At 39.2% G+C, this 22,119-nt stretch overlaps 1 long non-coding RNA gene across 1 annotated transcript in view; it reads left to right on the top strand.

The window, feature by feature from the left end:
- Positions 1-4,978: 4,978 nt before the first annotated feature.
- Positions 4,979-22,119, top strand: part of LOC108431467 — a 102,831-nt gene continuing 85,690 nt past the window's right edge. Inside the window, exon 1 of the long non-coding RNA XR_005130363.1 lies at positions 4,979-5,027. This is a non-coding gene — a long non-coding RNA (uncharacterized LOC108431467). The remainder of the gene's footprint in view (positions 5,028-22,119) is intronic.

Here is a 22,119-nt window from a genome sequence, read left to right on the forward strand (position 1 = left end):
ACTATTCCTCCTCAACACATATCCAAACCATCTCAACCTGGCCTCTCTGGCTTTATCTCCAAACTGCTCCACCTTCACTGTCCCTCTGATCTGCTCATTTCTAATCTTGTCCAGCCTTGTCACTCCCAACGAAAATCTCAGCATCTTCATCTCCGCCACCTCCAGCTCAGCCTCCTGTCTTTTAGACAGAGCCACAGTCTCCAAACCATACATCATAGCAGGATGCACTACTGTCTTGTAAACCTTCCCTTTCACTCTTGCTGCTATCCTTTTGTCACACATCAGCCCTGACACCCGTCTCCACCCACTCCATCCTGCCTGCACCCTCTTCTTCACCTCTTTTCTACACTGTCCATTGCTCTGGATGGTTGACCCAAGATATTTGAAGTCATCCACCTTTACGACCTCTACTCCTTGCATCTTCACCTTTCCACCTGCCTCCCTTTCATTCACACACATGTATTCCGTCTTGTCTCTACTGACCTTCATTCCTCTCCTCTCCAGTGCAAACCTCCACCTCTCCAGATTCTCTTCCACCTGCTCTCTACTCTCACCACAAATTACAGTGTCATCTGCAAACATCATGGTCCATGGAGCCTCCTGCCTGACCTCATCTGTCAACCTTTCCTTCACCATTGCAAACAAGAAGGGGCTCAAAGCTGATCCCTGATGTAACCCTACCTTCACATTGAAACCATTTAAACTGGCAAAAATCTTCTCACCTGACTGCCACCTCTTAATTACTTCTTACAGATTGAGGAGGGATATAAAACTCTGTCAGGATCAATGCAACACCACCATTAGTTATGTGTATAGTACTAATATATAACTTTTACTGATGTTATTGTTTCAAAATACGTATTTGTAATAACAAATAATCTGTGAAGAATCTGTGAAGATCTTTAACTAGGTGGTGTTCATGCTTTATGGGTAATCCCCTGTTTTTACCTTTATTTTTGTATGGCCCTCACCCAGGTCTGATATGATTGGCTTAGACTTTTTCCCAAGTCTTGCAGTTTCCTGTTGTTTTGTTATAAAATCTCTGGTGGTGGATTAGAGCAGCAGCTTCTATTTCTATCATACTGTTGAAGATTTGAACTAATAATGTACATTTAAATTGTACTTAGAAATAAAACTGGTATAGTGACACCCTAGAAACATAGCTTTAAACAATTGTACATACATAATGTCTTAATGTTGTAATGTTGTTTTATTAAAACACCAAAAGACTTTACCTAATTTACCTAGCCACCTCCCAGTAGAAAACAATTAAAGTTGAACATTTATTACTACCTCTCTGCCTTGAGTTTAAATAGACCATAACATAATCCTTGTAAATTTCTAAGATCTTAATACTTTAATATTTTTTATATTTGCAGTTAGAACTATTTTGGTTGAATGTTCCACACAGACATTTATAAGGGCTAATTAGAAAAGGCAGTACTTGCTGAGGTGATTTGACATAAACATTGACAAAAGCAGCCTTTATGACAACTGATGCTTGTGAAAATAGGCATTAATAAACGTTTTTGTAGGTTTATGTCAGATGTCATGAAAGAATTATGTAGATGTCATGTAGCCTTAGGAATGCTGCTCTTCAGTGTTACCAGTTCTGCTTATATAAATAATTTATATTTATATTACATTTTCTTATATATAGTTTGCAGTGATGCAGTGGACCCAGGCAAATATGGCCAGTGCAGTCCACTTGCTCTGCATATACATCCTGTTGAAAAGTCAATCTAGGAGTAAATAATAGTGTTTTTTAGGAGTCTGCAGAGTGTTTGTTCAGTCTGGGCATTGTTTAGATGGATTAATCTGTTATCTGGCTTAAGATGATCCAAGGAGAAATAAAAGCCCTTGCAGCCTTTTTGACCTCGCTGTTGAGACCTTGAATTGTGATATACTCCCTCCCTATCTATTGGCTCTTACACATGCTTTGCTGTCTTTGTCCAGTTTAGTCTGTGGAAGAGCTGCAGAAATCTGTTGCTGAAACACTGCACTGTTCCAGAGAATGGCATATCTGCATAATCTGTTAAATTGTTAGGTTGTTTAGTGCTGATGTCCTCTGGGCTTCTGCACCAAGCCGTTGAGCAGATGAGATGGCTTTATTTCTTTGCCCTGCTAAGTCATTTTTAATCAACCCTCTGTTTGCATGGGGATGGCCCAGGGGAATAGGATGAGGGGTTATGTTTGAGATGCTGGGCCCTTTCTGGGGATGGGAAGGAGGTGGGGTTAACCCATGTCTGAGCTGGAGGAAGAGTTATATTTGTTGAAAATGTTTAAACATTTATTGATTGAACAGTTGAACTTGTCGGAAATCAGGTTTCCTGTTGGAAACTCAAAGGAATGATCAGTGAAAATCTAAATTATACAATTACCCCAGATTTAGTGGATCAGTCAAGGCATGTTTGGTGTCCAAATTTGGCTTCTTTATCTCAACTTACTTAAACTATATCCAGGTCTCTATTAAGGTTGCACCAGTTTTGCTTAGGGCACAGTTTGACTTACAGAGAACTATAAAAGTGAACAAAAAACACTGTAGCTGAATGCTGCAGTCATACATTTTAGATAACAAACATTGTGCTGAATTCTGATCCTATTCGTGTGAATACACTTCACATAGATAAACAGATGCTACACATTGTTTTAAATTTGTGTTGTTTCTGTCAGTAAATAACTGTCAGTTGACTTCTATTGACTTATAGTGTTTATCAGCAATGTTATGGCACCCTCATAAGACCAGCGCTAAACTTAGAAAGCTAAATATGGACAACAAACATATTTATGCTGATTGACTTTTTTTTTTGCTAAACCATTTATTTAATAGTAGGATTATTGGGTTTACTACTTTGATGAAGAATGCCATGTGAAAAAGGTATTTTATTATGCTGACGTATCATTGCTGTCAGAACAAAACTTTGTGCAAAGTGAGTTTATTTCAATTATCATGAATTGTTCAGACAATGTAAAGAATCACTGTTGATCTAGCAGTTTTAGGATACATCTATGTATGTGATTTCCTGTTGAAAACTCAATAGTAGAAAACTGTTTTTACCACTTTAATCTCTTCAAAATCCCAGGCCTGTTACATACTAAGGCTTATTATAGTAACTACAGGGACTTTAATGCAGATTGGCTGAGCTATTTCTAGGTTATATGAATTTGTTATAAAACTTCCTGATGGGTCCTGGACATTTTAGGGGGTTAATGAACACTGTCATGTATAAAGCAAATTTTCTAATGCCAACATGCCATTGGTTTTGGAACAAAACCCTGTATATCTTCGCTGCATAACTGTTCTTGAGAAGGAAAAAATTTTCTAATTTTTAAGTTTCAGGCTGTACTATATGTAGTGTTTGGGGATTGTGAGACCTCTTTGATGGAAAAGTTTTGTAACATTGGTTATGCTTCAGACATCTTCACCAAGTGGATAAATCTGATGATTGTAAGTTTGATTAGAGAGCATTCAGTGAGAACTCAGTCAAAACTTGAAGTACCTACTATTTTCATCATCTTCATCTGTTTAATGCAGAGCTGGACCTTTTTTTTGAGCCTATGCGTGTGTTGTTTATATGCGAAGATGACAAAGTACATAATACAAGTTAGATTAAATCTATATGTATGTCTATTTATTCCACATATTGCATTACATGAAGGCTGATTTTTATAGACAGACCTTTTAAAAGCTTACTTTTAGTTTCTGTTTAAATCACAATTAATCACAATGGCTGTATTAATCAAAAATGTCATCCGGCATGGTGTGGTCCAAAAAACTCCCATAAAATCCATCTGATTATTGTTATTGTTTTAGGCTTTAGGCTTTACAAGGTGAGTTAGGAACGCACAGAGCACTGGTCTGAAGTCTGTCAACACTCTTGAAGGCCTTGCGCACAGATGCTACTCTCTTACTCACTAAATGACAAACCTAAACTCTTTGGCAAAGAGGAGGTTACTGTATTTCATTTTTTCCTTCAATTCAACTGTAAACACCCTGGTAGACATTATCAAGGGCCTGTTTATGAGTGTGTGAAGGTGTGTGTGTGTGTGTGTGTGTGTGTAGGGATGTGTGGGTGAGAGAGAGGAGATGAGGGCCAGTGCTCTTTCGTCTCACTCCATTGTGCCGCACACGCTCAATACACTCAACTGACCAAACCCACATGTTCCCCTCTCACAGACGAGCAAATATAAGCCGCAAAGGCTCCTGTGTGAGGTTGAATGCAGAAGTGGTGGTGGTTGCTGTTCTCTGAAGGACCTTGAGTTCATTGTGTAAGGGGACACTTATGCATTTGCGTCTGGCTCCATTATGATGTGCCGGCCTCAAGATATAGTGCCGGATAGAGTGACATTTTAGAGAAGTTCTCAAGTTACATGCAAACAGTTATATATGTTGTACACCTACTCTTTTGTCCAGGTTCAACATGCCCGATTTGTCCACATTCTAGAGGCAGTACAGTGAATTGCATGCACACCTAGTGCTCGTACTGTCACTCCTGCCTATGTGGAAACTCTCTTGCACGCATGGGCTCACGAATGCACACTGCACACGCTCAAAGACAGCAGCAGTGAGATAACTTCTAACTTTGTTTTGACACTTTTGATTAAGGACCATTGAAGGGACACCTGTACTGTGGCGGTGAACAATAGCTGGGCCCCAGGAGAGATTGATTTTCTGCATGAGAAAAGGAGTCTTTGTCTAAAGCCACACGCTCCTTTCTTATGCTAACGAGTCGTGGAAGATTTCCAATTCAATTTCACCTGAGCGCTGGTCAGCTCTCCGCTCTTTTGTGTGCTGTCCCTCGAGCCCCTCTAACACACGCACTCAGACACACACACACACACACACACACACACACACACACACACACACACACACACACACTCACTCCCACTCCCCCATCTTTTAAACTCCAATTTAGCAGTGATGGGTGGGTAGTCCAGGGGGAGGTAGATGGAAGATTGACAGGTGGCGGGGAGCTTCCTCTGTGATATCTCTGAGGCTCGCCGCCACACAGGAGAAGAGTGGGGTATGTATGTCTACTTCATAGAAAAGGCCAGTAGGGCCGTGCCTTAAAAAGAGGATCAAACTGAGCTAGAGGATGATCTTAAATGTTCTTATCCTTATAGAATAATGCATAGAATTGTGCGTCTGTGTCTCTCAGTTTTATTTAACAGAGGTATTAATGTCGACTCATATTTAGCACTTTCCACTCTGATCTGCGCCTCCTTTTTAAGACAGATGATCCTGGAATTTAAACAGCTGTTCAAAAGAAAATAAAAAATGCTATTTGCATATTTTTGCCTTCTCTGTACATTTGGAACATTTGGAATGCAATATTTGCAAGCTTTTGCATGGATAGGTACAGTGATTTTTTTGCTGTGACAGTGTAAATTAGTGCTGAGATTCTTTTGGTTGCTTTCTTTATGCATGTTTACAAACCAAATGCCACCCCCTTATTTAAGACTTTCAAATCAGATGAATGATATCTGTATAAAAGTAAAGGTCTGTAAATGTATCTTGGCTTGGCTGTAAAGTTCTAATGAAAATGCTTATTGGTGTAGAACCATTTCAAAAAACCTTTAAAAAGGTTTAGGGCTGTCAGTATCAAGAATAATAGTGATTGAATATTCTGCTGATTATTTTAACAATCAACCAGTCTTTGTGTTTTTTAAGCCAAACAAAGTATAGGCTTAACTGAGCATATCATATAGAGCTTTTCAAAGATTCCAAAATACTTTACTGAGAAAGATATAGGAAGGAAGGAAGCCTTTGTCCATACAGCTCTGTTTCTTACTGTAAGTAAAGCTAGATGCAAATGCTGTTTTAAAAAGGTGAATAATAATGATACAGATTGTTTTAGATGGCAGCAATGATTCAAAATGGCACAAGTGAGGTTTTATCTGTATGTATGTGTATTTGTGCTCTGTACAACATTACATTACGACTACAGCCCAATCACATAGACAGGCCATATGAAAGCACATATTGACTAAACCACAAAAGTCAGTGCAAACAAATGCCTTTTGTAATTTAATTCAAGTACAGCTACTGTCTGAATCTACTTGGAGCTGCTGCAGGGTCAGAGCACCAGTCTGATGTCTGATATGTGACCACTTTTGAAGGCCTTGTGGACTGATGCTACTCTCTTAATTTATTAAATGATCTTAGACAGAAATGAGCTTTGTGGCAAAGAGGAGGTTACTGTGTTCCATTTTTGTTTTCAGTTCGACTGGTTAAACACACAGGCAGACATTGGGAAGAGCCTCTGTGTGTGTGTGAGCGAGAGAGAGGAGATGAGGGCCAGTGCTCTTCATCTCATTCTGTTGTTAGGCCTTATTCATTTTAATACTTTGAGTAATTTTAATGCCAAACTCTGGGAGATTTAAAGAAATCTTCAGTACTGCTTTAGTCCACCTGTGTGATAAACCTCATCTATGGGAATGTCCATGTTATGTTGGTTCACTACTTTCACTACTTCACTACTTCAGCAAGTTTTAAGCATGCACATTTGAATCATTTAAAACTTGTAGCAGACATTCAGGTGGCATTCTTTACTTTGTATGTTGCAGTTTTCCTTTGGTAAAACCTAACTCTAAAGGCTGTTAGCCTGTTAGCTGTCTGTTAAGCTGTTTCAATTTATATCTAATTCAACAATGCCTCTCAATTCATGTACACACGATTTTTGACAGTAAACGTGTAATTTTATTCATATATATGCAGTTTGTAACTATAAATGTGTTCGTGAAACCCTGCTGTTGTGTGTTTCATCTTTTTCAGTGATGCACAAAAAGGACTTGATCACTAATAGCTTCCGCTTGTGGAGAACAGCGGTGGACAGTAATTAAGTAAATGTAATTAATTACTGTACTTAAGTAGTTTTTTCGTGTATATGTACTTTACTTAAATATTTCCACTTTCGTGTGTCTGTACTTTGCTGAAGTATTTCCATTTTGGGTGACTTTTTACTTTCACTCCACTACATTTCAAAGTCAAATATCTTACTTTTTACTCCACTACATTTTGAGAAATCTGACGTTCCTTTTGGTTTTTGTTTGTATAAAAATGTAACATGTCAAAACAAAAGAAGCACAAAGCAAGAACACCAATCAGCACAGCGGTCACTTTGTTCTGAGCTTGTTTTGACCTGTTGGTCATACCAACCCAGTGCAGCACACGGTTCAACATCAGTGCAGCAGCATAAACATTTGGGAGCACATACATTTACCTAAATGATGAACTAACCTAACTTTGTGTAAATAGACCATAATATAGAATTATGTACACATGCAGTCGTGACTGGCATGTTTCTTTTTTTCTGAATTCATACAAACACTTTCATTTGATAGTAAATTAGTTTCACTTAGTTTATGTTTATGAACAGAGACCTAAAGATCAATATACACTGCTCAAAAAATAAAGGGAACACGTAAACAACACAATATAACTCCAAGTAAATCAAACTTCTGTGAAATCAAACTGTCCACTTAGGAAGCAACACTGATTGACAATCAATTTCACAGCTGTTGTGCAAATGGAATAGACAACAGATGGAAATTATTGCCAATTAGCAAGACACACTCAATAAAGGAGTGGTTCTGCAGGTGGGGACCACAGACCACTTCTCAGTACCTTTCTGCTTTCTGGCTGATGTTTTGATCACTTTTGAATGTTGGTGGTGCTTTCACACTCGTGGTAGCATGAGACGGACTCTACAACCCACACAAGTGGCTCAGGTAGTGCAGCTCATCCAGGATGGCACATCAATGCGAGCTGTGGCAAGAAGGTTTGCTGTGTCTGTCAGCGTAGTGTCCAGAGGCTGGAGGCGCTACCAGGAGACAGGCCAGTACACCAGGAGACGTGAAGGAGGCCGTAGGAGGGCAACAACCCAGCAGCAGGACCGCTACCTCCGCCTTTGTGCAAGGAAGAACAGGAGGAGCACTGCCAGAGCCCTGCAAAATGACCTCCAGCAGGCCACAAATGTGCATGTGTCTGCACCAATGGTTAGAAACCAACTCCGTGAGGATGGTATGAGGGCCCGACGTCCACAGATGGGGGTTGTGCTCACAGCCCAACACCGTGCAGGACGCTTGCCATTTCCCAGAGAACACCAGGATTGGCGCCCTGTGCTCTTCACAGATGAAAGCAGGTTCACACTGAGCACATGTGACAGACGTGACAGAGTCTGGAGATGCCGTGGAGAGCAATCTGCTGCCTTTAACATCCTTCAGCATGACAGGTTTGGCAGTGGGTCCTGCCATTAGGTACCGAGATGAGATCCTCAGACCCCTTGTGAGACCATATGCTGGTGCGGTTGGCCCTGGGTTCCTCCTAATGCAGGACAATGCTAGACCTCATGTGGCTGGAGTGTGTCAGCAGTTCCTGCAAGATGAAGGCATTGAAGCTATGGACTGGCCCGCCCGTTCCCCAGACCTGAATCTGATTGAGCACATCTGGGACATCATGTCTCGCTCCATCCACCAACGCTATGTTGCACCACAGACTGTCCAGGAGTTAGCGGATGCTTTAGTCCAGGTCTGGGAGGAGATCCCTCAGGAGACCATCTGCCACCTCATCTTAGCATGCCCAGGTGTTGTAGGGAGGTCATACAGGCACCTGGAGGCCACACACAATACTGAGCCTCATTTTGACTTGTTTTAAGGACATTACATCAAAGTTGGATCAGCCTGTAGTGTGTTTTTCCACTTTAGTTTTGTGTGTGACTCCAAATCCAGGCCTCTACTGGTTAATAAATTTGATTTCCACTGATGATTTTTGTGTGATTTTGTTGTCGGCACATTCAACTTTGTACAGAACAAAGTATTCAATGAGAATATTTCATTCATTCAGCTTATTCAACTTATTTGTGATCCTGAGTTTAAAGCAAGTTTTTATTCAACTTGTAACTAAGTTACAAAGTAATCTTAAACTGAAACTTTGCTTGTTTGTAAAAGTGATTTCAGAGCCACTCGGTTCTACCTGAGGGAAACTGTTTACCTTCTGTGTTTTGTGCTTATGATCATTTTAATAGATGTCAGTGTCATTAATTAATGAGATTCTATTAAAAGACTGGTTTACCAAGAGAGACGCTGGAGGATTTTCACCTAAAATGAGTTCAGGAAGCGAGTCTTGTTATAAAAATGATAACAGGACATCAGAGCCATAATTAATCTTTTAGTACTTTTACTTTTGATACTTAAGTACATTTGAAGGCATATACTTTAGTACTTGTAATACTTTAGTAACTCAAGTTGAGGTCTAGAGTAAGGACTTCTACTTTTACTGGAGTAATATTTTATCTTGGGTGTCTCTACATTAACTCAAGTACATGATTTGTGCACTTCGTCCACCTCTGGTGGAGAATGGTCAGATTGCTAAACACAGCTTTATAATGACCTGCAGATATTCTAAACCAATTACTAAACCAATTAATTGAGGATATACATTTTCATAGATTTTTTAAAAATAGAATAATTAATTTTAATTGAGGAATCATAACAAGGGTCATAAAGAGTTTCATAACAAGGTCCTAAAAAGATTTGCCACACCTGCACATCTCATTTACAAACATGATTCTTTAAAAAGTCAATCACTGAGAGGTTCTTCTTGGAACCAAAAAACGTTTGTGGCATCAAACTAAACAACTGTTTTGGAACCTAAAAAGTCTAAAAAGATACACATGCTAAACAACACCATGTTTCAGTATGGTGCAGCTTTCACCAGACTTGGTATTGTGGTGTCTGAAATATGTATTAGTGTCCGGTGAAAGCTATAAGGTGTTAAAGTGTATCGAGGAATTAGCTGAAAAGAACAGATGTTCTAATTCTCCTTGCATGTTATATGTATTGTCTAGTCCACCCACTGGCTAGAACTTCACATTATAGCTCACGTTTTGTTCTGCAACTTCTTTACATGTTTATCAACAAAGCCTGGGCAGGCATGGGCCCTTCACTAGCCTGATTTAGCTTGTTTGACTTACCTACTAAAGCTAGATTGGTAAACTGTATATTAATTAGAACAGTTGCATGGCTGGGTTGTTTCACTTTCAAACAACTGTTGTGGTTGATTTAATGCTTGATTTTTTGAAAAGAGCAGAAGTGTATTTCATCACATAAGATGTTCAGCATTCTAAAGACACACAATGACAGAACATTAACTGTAGCATCCTACTTCCATAACTAAATTTCTCAGTGGGCTGATAAGAATGATATTCTTAAATGAATAGGTCTCCTCATGAAGCTGACCATAATTGAAATAACATAATTGAAATGGCAGTGAAGACGTTATGCAAGCAAATGCTGTAATATTTTATTAAGATTATTCTAATGATTGGAGTATAGGGATAATATGGAGAGAAAGTGCTGATACTAACACAATGCAAGAACTAAATCCAAAAATGAATGTGAGATGAAGTGAGATGAAATACTTGAATAAGCTTTTATTAGGCCCACTTTATAGCTGTATTATTTCTATGGAAATTCGCCAGAGATTCGTGCCGTGTAGTTCAATAAAGCAAGTAGCACTTAATTAATTTCTCTCATTAATGAAGTTGATAGAAAACCATACAAAAGTAAATGAGCAAAACTGCTTAAACAAATAAGCTGTAGTCTTCTGCAGTTCTTCATTCTGGGTTTACAGAGACAAAGAGTTGTCTGCTGGACTGATGCTCAACAGCACCAAAGAAGCAGAAAATTGGTTACTCCGATAAACCAAATGGCATCATGCTGCAGAAATAGTCACTGTATGATGGAAAGTCGGCTCTATTTTTCTTCAAGCTCAGCTAATATGTAGTTGTGATCAAATTTGAATAATTTCTTCTGAGGTGGTCTAGAGCTGATGGTCCCAACTCAGCTTACATGACCCTTTTGACTGTGTTGTGTGTAATTGTGTCATCAGGGAATCAGGTCAGGTGATTTTGATGTGTGTGGTTTCAAAACAAGTTCTGAAATATTATGCTTCATTCATTCAGTGTTTTTTTTTAAAAAACAGTTAGCCTTAAATCACTTGGCAAACCATTTGACCTTAAAGGGCTTACATGGTTGATGATGCTGGCAAAACAGGAGATTTGATGCAATAATTTGCAATTATGTTGCTACAGCACGCAAGAGTGACTCAGCCATTGACAAATTTGACTCTGACGCATTGCTAATTTTTAATTAATTTGTCATTTATCTAAGCTTATGAGGAGCCGTTTTTGTTTTATACCACACGTCTTTATTAGGTAATGTGGTGCTTCTGTGCAGGCATCACGTAATCTTGGCCTGAGGAACTGATATATTTAGTGGCGAGGGTATTGTAAAGGATGTTATAGTGAATATGAAAAATAATTAAGGTTGTTTGATCCTGAATCAGTGCATGACTGTTCTTTGAGCTGTGCTTTCTTTGGACTCAGACTGTAAAATCGTTTGAGTGCTGTCTCCTGTGGCTCTCTGTTCCTTCCTCTGAACTGAATCTGTGACATGCTCACCTCTAGCAGATACATAGCCCCGCAGGCTCCTCTCAGTGCAAAAGCACAGGGAAATTATTTGAAACAATAAAAAAAAAACAAAAAAACAAATACTCTTCCTCCTGGGTTTACTGTTTTGGTAAGGACCCAAATCCCTTAAGATTTTTTTTTTATCCAATGCCGATTCTACGCTTGCCAATCTCTAGAACAGGATTTCCTTGGTCAGCTTCCCATATCTCTCCTTCTCTTCCTCTCCCTCTGTTACTCCACACTGCTGGAGGCATGATTAGGGGTGTCCAAATTCTGCCCCCACATGTTGGTTACAAGGCGCACCCCCTCCCTAAAGCCTTTCGACGCAACACCCTCTAACACACATCAACAACCTACATTTATCACTTTTGAAACCAGCAGACCTTGTTTTTCTTTTTGCAATGCAGGGATTCCAGTACAGCATGTCATTTTCAGCCAAATGATATCCTCTGTCCTTCTCCATCAGCTACCAGATCAGCCAGAAGGTTTCTATTCTCAGAACTATGAGATGAATCTGAGTTTGGAGCTGCACTCAGTGATCAGCTGCTTAGATCAGCTGATCAACTTTTGTATCACCTTTACAAATTTGATCCTTCCAGCTGTGTAGGGATGTGAACAAAAAATAGAGGAGGTAATTTTATCATTTGAGATATTCTGTGTGCAGCAACCTGAGAAAAATGTAACAACTGACACCATTTCTCAGAGGCAAAATTTAAAAAACAAAATGAAAAACAAAATGCATATCGTTTTCCTTGTTTCCATATGCTATCCATGAACATTCATCACTATCTTTGGTCCTCACTTGTGGTTTGCTCTCTTGGCCTGCTTTATAGATTTCCTGTGGTTCTGTGATTTGGGGGGATAACCATTATAAAAGCTTAATTAGCTTGATTTTATTGGGGGGGTGGGGGGTTACTGGGCCCTTTTTGGTGGAAGATCCAACAATGATGTGGATTTATATTCTGGTAGACAGGTAGAATTGAACTGTGCTGTATAACTATCCTGAGGAACCCAGGGCCTTTAGAAGTTGAGTGGCTCTGCAACATCACATCCACTACCATACAACTAATTAATGTGTGTGTTTTGTTCTTTCTTAACCATAGAACCTGGTTACACTGAGCTCTTCCAAAAAGCTTTTTGGCATAGATCTGCCATTTAACATTACTTTGGAGAACCCAAAAGTGCATCCAACATCTCCAGTTATTGTGATTCTTGCAGAACATTAAGGAAAACCAATATTTGTCCATAAACAGACACATTTTGTTTTAAAATTCTTGATTATTAACCTAAAAGTACCTGAATACATGAGTAGACATAGATGTAGATGTATTAGGACATTTTATAGCCATGATTATGAAGCTTAGACAGTTTAGGAGGTTTTATTTTACTGAGTTCATCATGTTAGACAGATGACCTATCCAAGGTTCTTCTTGCCATGTTTAAGGCTTTAATATTTGCTGAAGCTCTCTTAGACTGCTACTGATGTTCTCCAAAGTCAGATACCTTAATCATTCATTTCCTTTGATCTCTGGCAGATGGATGTACAGCTGCTATGTGATCCTCCTCAAGTTCATGTCTAAGGTCAGCAGTTACCTGAAGGTCTCCCTGAGAGTGAGCATTATGAAGACAGGTCAGGTAGAGTTACATCTGCTCCTGTTCAAGGTTTCACCCCCACCTCAGGCATGACTGTGTATCTAGACCTCTATAAACCTGCTGGCATTTATGCTTTAGATGATATAATCCAAGAGGTTTTGACTTTGCTGTGTCTTCATGGCACTTGTAAAGCACTGTATGAGAATGTTGCCAAAAATGTCTTTCTCTCTTTACCTTTGCAATATCACAAAAAAGGCAGTTCTATGCATGGTCAGTCATATTCTGTGTTATTCAAACAATTAAGTGTTTTGTGCCGTGGAAAAGTATTTACCCCTTCCTGATATTCTCTGCTATTGCTCATTTGTCACAGTCAGTGCTTTTATACCTTTAACACACTGTAATATTAGACAAAGAGAACATGTTCAAACATAAAACAGTGTAACTTTTGGACAGTCCCTATCAGCTGTAAAACTTCTGCATTTCGTAAAAAGGACATCATACCAACATTCAAACGTGGTGGTGGTGGTAAAGTGTGAGGATGTTTGGCTGCTTCGTGATCTGGATGGTTATTAAAATCTTGCTGTTATTGAAGGAACTATGAATTTGGTTCTCCATCAAAGTTCTTGAGGACAGTGTCTGCTCTTCTGTCCATGAGCTGAAGCTGAAACATAATTGGGTTATGTAGAAAGACAGTGATCCAAAACAGAAAAGCAAATCCACATCTGAATGGCTTAAAACCTTAAATCCTGACTTAAACCCAGTAAGGATGCTGTGACAGGGCCAGTCAGTAGAGCAGTTCACACTTGAAAACCTAATAAAATGTCTCAATTAAAGCAGTTCTGCAAAGGAGAGCGGGTTCACATTCCTCCACAGAAATGTTGATTTCAATTATTCCTGCTACTGTCCATGAAACATGCAATTGCTATTAAGGGGTCTGTTTCTTTTTCACATTGGGATGTCCTTGTTGTTTGTTAACTGCTGATAAGTTAATATAACTAGAGATGATACCAGTAAGATGATAATGTAATTATCAAAGTAATGTAATTCTTCCACTAGTTGTACACTAGAAAAGTCTTAATGATGGAGTGTCCTGACACAGTATTGTAAAATGTCAAACAATCAGTTTCCATTTTGGGTGACTTTTTACTTTCATTCCCCTACATTTCAAAGTCAAATATCTTACTTTTTACTCTACTACATTATGCAAAAAAAATAATAATAAAAATGTAACACGTTAAAACGAAAGAAGCACAAAGCAAGAACACCAATCAAGGCACAGTGCGCACTTTGTTTTGAGCTTCTTTTGACATGTTGGACATATCAACCTAGTGCAAGCGTATGGTTCAACGTCAGTGTAGCAGCATAAGAGTTTGAGAGTGCCTGTTCCTATATAATTGATGGAAGAAACTCCTGACTCTAACCATACTTTGTGTAATAGACCACAATATAGAAATATGTACACATATGCAGTGGCATGTGTACACATGTGTGTGACTGCCATGTGTCTTTTTTCTGAATTTATACACTTTTTCATTTTATAGTAAATTCATTTGGCTAGTTTATATTTATGAACAGACACCTAGAGATGCAGTATAGTAAAGTAAAGCACATTTGTGTTCAAGGCAAGTTTTTATTTAATTTTTAAACTTGTTACTAAGCTGCAAATAAATCTTAAACTGAAACTTTGCTTGTGTGCAAAAGGTTATTTCAGAGCCACTTGGTTCTACCTAATTGAAATTGTTTGCCTTCAGTGATTTTTGCTTATGATAATTTTAATAGACGTCAGCGCCACTAATTAATGACATTCTATTAAAAGACTGGTGTCACAAGAGTGACACTAGAGTATTTTCATCTAAAATTAGTTGATAAAGCAAGAGTCTTGTTATAATAGGACATTAGAGCCACAATTAATCTTTTAGTACTTTCACTTTCGATACTTAAGTACATTTGAAGGCAAATACTCTTGTAAGTGGAGGTCTAAAGGGAAGACTTCTACATTTACTGGAGTATTACTTTACCTTGGTTATCTCTACTTTAACTCAAGTACATGGTTTGTGTACTTCATCCACCACTGCAGACAATTAACATTACTGAGACTTACTATTATAATAGGATTCATTGTTCTAAAAATGTAAACTCTGGAGTGAGGAGTAGTCTGAGTGTGGCATGTTAACATTCATGTTTTATTTGTTTAGTTTTATATTTGTATTGTTTTATTGAATTATTAACATAATTGCCTTTTTAGTTTTATGTACTTCTTTGCTCATTCAAAGACTAGTGAAACAATGGCATATCGCGCTTTATGGTGTAGAGTTCAGTGGAATTATGTAACGTTATGTGTGTGGTTGTTCCTCTACAGTGAAGTGTGCTTGCTTTGTGCATTGAACATGTCGTAGAAGTTTTGGTTAGTTATGTGCAATGAATATGAATGGGCTTGTAGTGTGTAAATGGTATGCTAGTATTATTTGCTGTTGGGGGGGGTTTGAAGTTCTGTTGTGGAGTGTAGTGTGTTATATCGGGTCTGTGGGAGTTGTGTATTGCTACATTGCGTTGTAATGGTACACTGCAGCGTTTGTGTGTATTGGCGTTTGGGTGTTTATTGGCGTGTAATGAGATCATCCCTCTGTGCTGTTGGATATCAGAGAACACCATCAGTGGAGAGAGTGGATGATCCATGGGGAGATGAGAGGCCTAATCCTCCCTCTCTCTCTCTCTCTCTCTCTCTCTCTCTCTCGCTTGCGCTCTCTCTCGCTCTCTCTCCCTCTTGCTCTCTTTTTGTGCTTCAGGGGAACTAACTAACTCTTTCTCACTCTCTCTCCATGCCTCCCTCTCTCTCTCTCTCTCTCTCTCTCTCTCTCTCTCTCCCTCTTCATTATTATCTGCTGCTTGGCGTCCTTCCTCTGCTTCTGCCAGTGCCAACTAGTGGGAAGAGGAGGCATCAGGGGAATTTAGAGTCTAAATATACTCACCGTGGGTAAACATGTCCGCTCACACTGAGAGAGAGCAAAATAATCCTAGAGGCCTGAGAGAGATTAGAGATTTTCATTTATAATCCACTCTCCCCCTCCTTCAGGTTGGCTCGAACAGAAGGGACTGTGCTGCTTGTCCTGTTCTTTTTTCCTCACAGGAAAAAGCTCTTTTTTATACGTTGATATTTTACAGTTAACAGCAATGACTTAAGATAGATTGTCTCCACCAGTGATAGTTTGCATTGATGTTGAACTGGCGCTCTATGATATCATGAGTGCATTTCTCTGAAAGATTTCTCAACAGATAGTGGCCATTAATAGAAAAGATTCCTCTGACAAATAGATGTACAATGCATTCCATAAGTATTGAGACAATGTCAAATATTAGCTAAACTTTCAGATGCTCACCAATAGAAGCAGTAAACCTACAGCAAAACTAATTTTAGAGTTAATCGACCAGTCTAAAGTGCCTCACCATATTCTATCGTTAACAAACTAGTTAGAAACTTTTTGGTGGCAGCATCACCAGGATGTGAGCTTGCGATCTCCTGACGACATTGTGAAACCATACATACTTGTGTCACTGGGCTGAACAGCTAAATTTTAATATGCAATTAAATTAATAACAAAATGTACAATATATCCAAACCTTTAGCATGAGAATAACATAACACAAAAAAACTTTGAGAAGAAATAAAAACTAAGAAAAAATAAGGGGTCATTTATTACAGAAACCAAAAGAAATGTGGCTACTCAGAACTGGCAGTCATATACACTTATATTTAGAATGCAAATATTTTTCATTGTGCAATATGTTCGTAAATGCAATATAGATCTTATGCAACTCTTATTTTTATTCTTATTCTTATTTTGTTGTAAATAGTCTAGAGATTTAACTTTAACTTTTATTATTTATAATGTTTATACTGTTTCTACTGCTTCCTGTGCCTTACTTCTATTACTCTATTACTCTGTCTATTATTACTATTACTCTGCTGCTGCTGTAATGCTGTGAATTTCCCCACGGTGGGACTAATAAAGCATTATCTTATCTTATCTTATCTTATCTTATCTTATCTTATCTTATCTTATCTTATCTTATCTTATCTGGTCTTGTCTGGTCTTGTCTGGTCTTGTCTGGTCTTGTCTTGTCTTATTTGGTGATTCACAGAAGTCCATCATATCTGTCAATAAAGCACTGTTATTTTGTTAGAGCAACTAACAATAAACTATTAGAGCATAAATGTAACATTTGAAATATAAATATAAAATGATTAAATAATAATTTCATTATCAACTATCAGATTTTCTAATCTCTTAAAGGGGAATTATGTTTATTTTTCAAAATTTCTTCATAATTAAAGGGCAAATGTCCTACTTTCCTTTCTTTCTTTCATTCTTTCTTTAGATAGGTATTGCCCACTTACAACATTTGTGTGGTTTATGTACAAAAAAACAGTTTTTTTTCTTATGACCAATTTTGAACCTTTCTTTATCCTTTAGAATTAAACAGGTTGACTTTCGTTAATGTGCATTTAGCACTGATATGTAAATGACCTTTGCTCTTTAATATGGTTTACGTGCAATATCAAACTTTATATATATATATATATATATATATATATATATATATATATATATATATATATATATATATATATATATATATAGGAATGTACTATCTGATGTCTGAGACACTTTTTAGAGAGGTTTTATTTACAAAAATGGTTCCTCAATGAAGCAAAAAACGTTCTTTAGGGAACCAAAAGTGGAGGTTCTAGTGGTGGCACTACTACAAAGTATTCTTTTGGCACCTTTATTTTTTAAGAGTGAAGTTGTTCATACACAGGATCTGACCACTGGAAATGAAAGCCTGGGGTGCAGTACTGTTGTTTACGGGATGGACTTTCAGCTATAAATGCTTTTCTGAATTTATCTCATGTGGCAGCTTTTGATGCAGTGCCATTTAATCTAGATCAAGAGCCACTGTACAAAGTGGAGGAGACAGAAGGGAGACCCTCTGCAATATCGCACAATCTGTACTATACACACAATGTGTGCTTATGTTTGCTTTTATTTTATTTAAGCAGATAATAAACGTGATAAAAGATCATCTAAGGACAGGTCTTACAAACAAACAAACAAACAAAACACTTTGGAATAATTATAATAATTTACAATATAGTGCAATTTTAATAAAGCCTACCACTGCTATTTTAGCGCTTAGTTTTCTTTGTGCCACAGAATTTTTTTTTATTCCCCCTCTTTTTTTAGCTATACAATTTGAATTGAAGATTTGTGATCAGAGAACAAATGAACCAAAATAAATATGAAATTTCACATGTGGACATTTATGAATTAATAACTACTAACAATTGTGCTGTGTAAGATGAGCACATTGTGTTATTATAGAATGCTTTGTAGCAGACCCTTTCTGCACAGTGTAGTAGATTGTAATCCTCTACAAGGTAATAACTCAGACTTATAGTACCAATCCTGAGATATGAAATTATGCAGTTTACACTTAAGTCTCAATGAGAGAATATAGTTGTTTGTATCTCTGTGTCGTTGAAACGGTGGTGTCTCCACAGCTGAGCTCCACCGTCCCTGTTTTCACGCAGCCACTGATTAGTTTGCTGTCGCCTGATTAGAAATTAATTAAAATGATGAAACAGACTCCAGAGGGGGGGCAGAGGGACGCTTTTTAGGAGGATGTGGCTGATGACTTTCATGCAACCATTATGCCTCAGTCCAAAGGGATGTGTGTGGACGCGTGTGTGTTTGTGTGTATGGTAATCATACTACCATTTGTGCATTTTGGAGTGGGGATAAAGACTGGGGGTGCCTCATAGAGTCCCCTCCCCCATCACTCGTTGTCATTGCTGTCTCTTTCCCACTGTCTTCAACAACAGTTCCTTAGCCACCCTCTTCATTACGCCATCTCTTCTGCATGCTGTCCTTCAAACCTCCTTTAGCTCTTTCCCTCTTTTTTTGCCTTCGTAGATCGATGCTCTACATTATTCTCCCACATCTCTTTGTGTGCTCTTCACTTGTGCTTGGCGGGCACACTTAACCATTAAAACTTCAGTTTAAAATCTTTGAAGATTGCTGAAACCCCTCCTTCTTTCAATTTAGCGCCCTATAAATTCACATCTTCACCTTCTGTTCCCATGATGAAGTGTTCGCAATCCCCACCCACACCCCATCGCCTTCCTCAGTCCTGCATCAGTCCTACTACAGCTATGAGGGGGGATCTGACCTTCTAGCTACAGGCAGAAACTGCCCACAACTCCGGTCCAAGTTCTCAGAGTTCTCCCCCTCCCTCAGTCAATCTTCCCTTATACTAAATGATGAAGGCATGGTCTGAACTAAGACACCTGCCTTAGGACTGTCACAATTACTCTATAAAAAGAAGAGTCTATTAAAATTGATCATAGTTGGCAGTTTGCATTGTTATATGTAGTACATTCTTTTACTGGTCTCTCTAATACTGAGAACCGGGAATGATAATCACATTCATTTACATGCATATTTGCCCCTTTTATTCACATTTTACCACATATTTTGTGGCATATGTCTACCTTATGCCACCCAGTGATGCCTTGAGTGTCTATTTTTTATGAAAATTTAATGTAAAGGGCAACAGGCATTTTCAAATTATGTCAATAACTGAAAAAGACAAAAATGGAGACAGCCATTTTCAGACAGCAGTGATATTTGTTGTGGTGGGTAACACATCTGCCCCCCCTGCGGCAGGCTGGGATTCGTTCTCCCGCCCAGGCAAGCACTATACTTTATACCAATAAGAGTCGTTGGGCAAGACTCCTAACCGTAACTTAGCCTACCTCTATAAAATGATCAAATTGTAAGTCTCTATGAATAAGACCATGTGCTAAATATTAAATGATAATAACATCCTGACAAAATAGAAATATGGGAATAACTAATGTTTATTATTGAGATGCTTGAATGCCTTCAATGTGACACTATCCTGAATCTATGTGAGAGAAATGCTTTAGTCAAAGGATTCTACAAATGACCCAAATTAATAGGGAAATCCGTTTCATTTTTAAAATTTTGTTCACATAGTCATGTACAGGTATAAAGCTGTACAGCAATGCAACTGCACTGCAGTCCTTAATATAAATGTTTAAATTTGCTTAAGTATTTTAATATCAGCGATAAGATGTTGCAATTCGCCCCTCCCGTCTTCCATGTGCTTTTTGTTTTAGTCTTGTCCATGTGCTTTTTGTTTTGATTTCTTCACTGTTCTGCCCACCTTGTTTCGTGACTCCGCCCTTGATCGTTTTCACCTGTGATGTCCGCCTGTGTATGATTAACCCTTGTTGTGTCCCTGTATTTAAGCCCTGTGTTTTCCTGAGTTTCTCGCTGGTCTTTGTTTGCTGTTTGATTTGTTTGAAATGTTTGAAATGTTTGAAGTGTTTGAAGTGTTTGACGTGTTGTATGATGTTGGATTTTCCGGCCCCCGTTGTTTGTTTAACCTGTTCATTTTCATTATGTCTGTACCTCCTTCTCTCCGTGTTGGCTCTCTGACCCTGGACCATTTTGAACCTGATTATGGATTTGCCCCAAATAAATCTCGCTTTTCTCAGCACGTGCTTCCGCATCACCGTTCCCCGTGACAAAAAGACCAGCCAACCAACCGGACAGCAAATCCCCTGGTCCTGAGGGGACATGAGCGTCTCATCGTTCCCAAAAGAAGGCTAAGGACAATCCCATCTTATATTATGACAACGAGACCTCAGGTAAGCGCCTTGGGTCCAACCGTCTTGAGCAACGCTGCAGGGAGGCGCTACCTATAGTGCAAGACGAGGTGAGATGGACAGAACATGCAGAAAACCCTTTTTACGGCACTCGGCTCATTCTCAAGCGCCACTGCCAGCTTCCCATAGCTCGAGTGAGCCTTGGGAGCAGCCGAGTGGGTTTTGTTTCTGCTTGTTCCTCCAAGTTGTTGCCACAGTCTGTTCCTGGTGTTGTGGACGCCGCTTGAGTTCCTGATCCTGTGGCCGCACACCGTGGCACGCCTGCACCCGTGAACGTCGCTGCAGGCCCGCCTGCCTCCGTGGACGTCGTTGCAGGCCCGCCTGCCACTATCGACATTACAGCCCCTTTGTTCCCGCCCATCCTGCCCTCGCCTGTGTCTGCTGCTCCCCGTGGGCCTCCAGTTCTTCCTGTGTCTGTTGCTCCCCATTGGCCTCCTGTTCCGTCTGTGTCTGTTGCTCACCATGGGCCTCCAGTTTCGCCTGTGTCTGCTTCTGTGTCCCCTGTATTGCCTTGTCCTTTGTTTTTGCCCTCCTCTGTTCCTGGTGTTGTGTTGTTCCCTGCTGTTGTGTCTGTGTCTGTGCCCGTGCCTGTTCCTGTTGTGGTTCCCGTTCCTGTCTCACCTTCTGTTTCTGTCCCAATGTCTGTTTGTGTGTTGGTTCCTGTACCTCTGTCTGTTCTTGTTCCTGTTCCCTTGTCTTTTGCGTGGTCTGTCTTATGGTCTTGTGTTCCTTGTCCTGCTGTGCCTTCTGTCGTCCCTCGTTCTGTGTCGTTTTCTGTTGTGCCTCCACGTCCTCCCTTTTAGCCTTTGTTTTGTCCTCCATCTGTTTCTGTTTCTGTGCCTTCGGTTCCTGTTCTGTGTTCTCCTGTGTCTACTCCTGTTTCTTTTTCTGTGTCTGTGCCCTTGGCTTCTATTCCCGTTCCTGTTCCCATTCCTGCTTCTGTTCCTGTTTCTGTGCCTGTTCCGTCTTCTGTTTCTCATGTCCCATGTCTTGTCCCTGCTCTTTTCGCCTCGGCTCCTGTCCCCGTTTAGTTTGGTTGTGTCCCTGTTTTTGGTCCCTTGTGTCTGTGTTTGCTTTTGTTTTGTTTAGTTTGGCGTGCTTCGGAGCCATGCTTTTTGCTTAGGTCTTGTCCATGTGCTTTTTGTTTTGATTCTTCACTGTTTGATTCTTCAGTGCTGATATGTTATTGCCAAGCTTATGACGGTTAGCTCAGCATTATGTCGGATTTGAGCTCTGTTCTAGATTAAATACAGACATTTTAAGCCCGTATTAGGCATGTACCATCGTTACTTTATTTGT

Source organism: Pygocentrus nattereri, chromosome 6 (assembly GCF_015220715.1).
Source record: "Pygocentrus nattereri isolate fPygNat1 chromosome 6, fPygNat1.pri, whole genome shotgun sequence".
Lineage (NCBI taxonomy): Eukaryota > Metazoa > Chordata > Actinopteri > Characiformes > Serrasalmidae > Pygocentrus > Pygocentrus nattereri.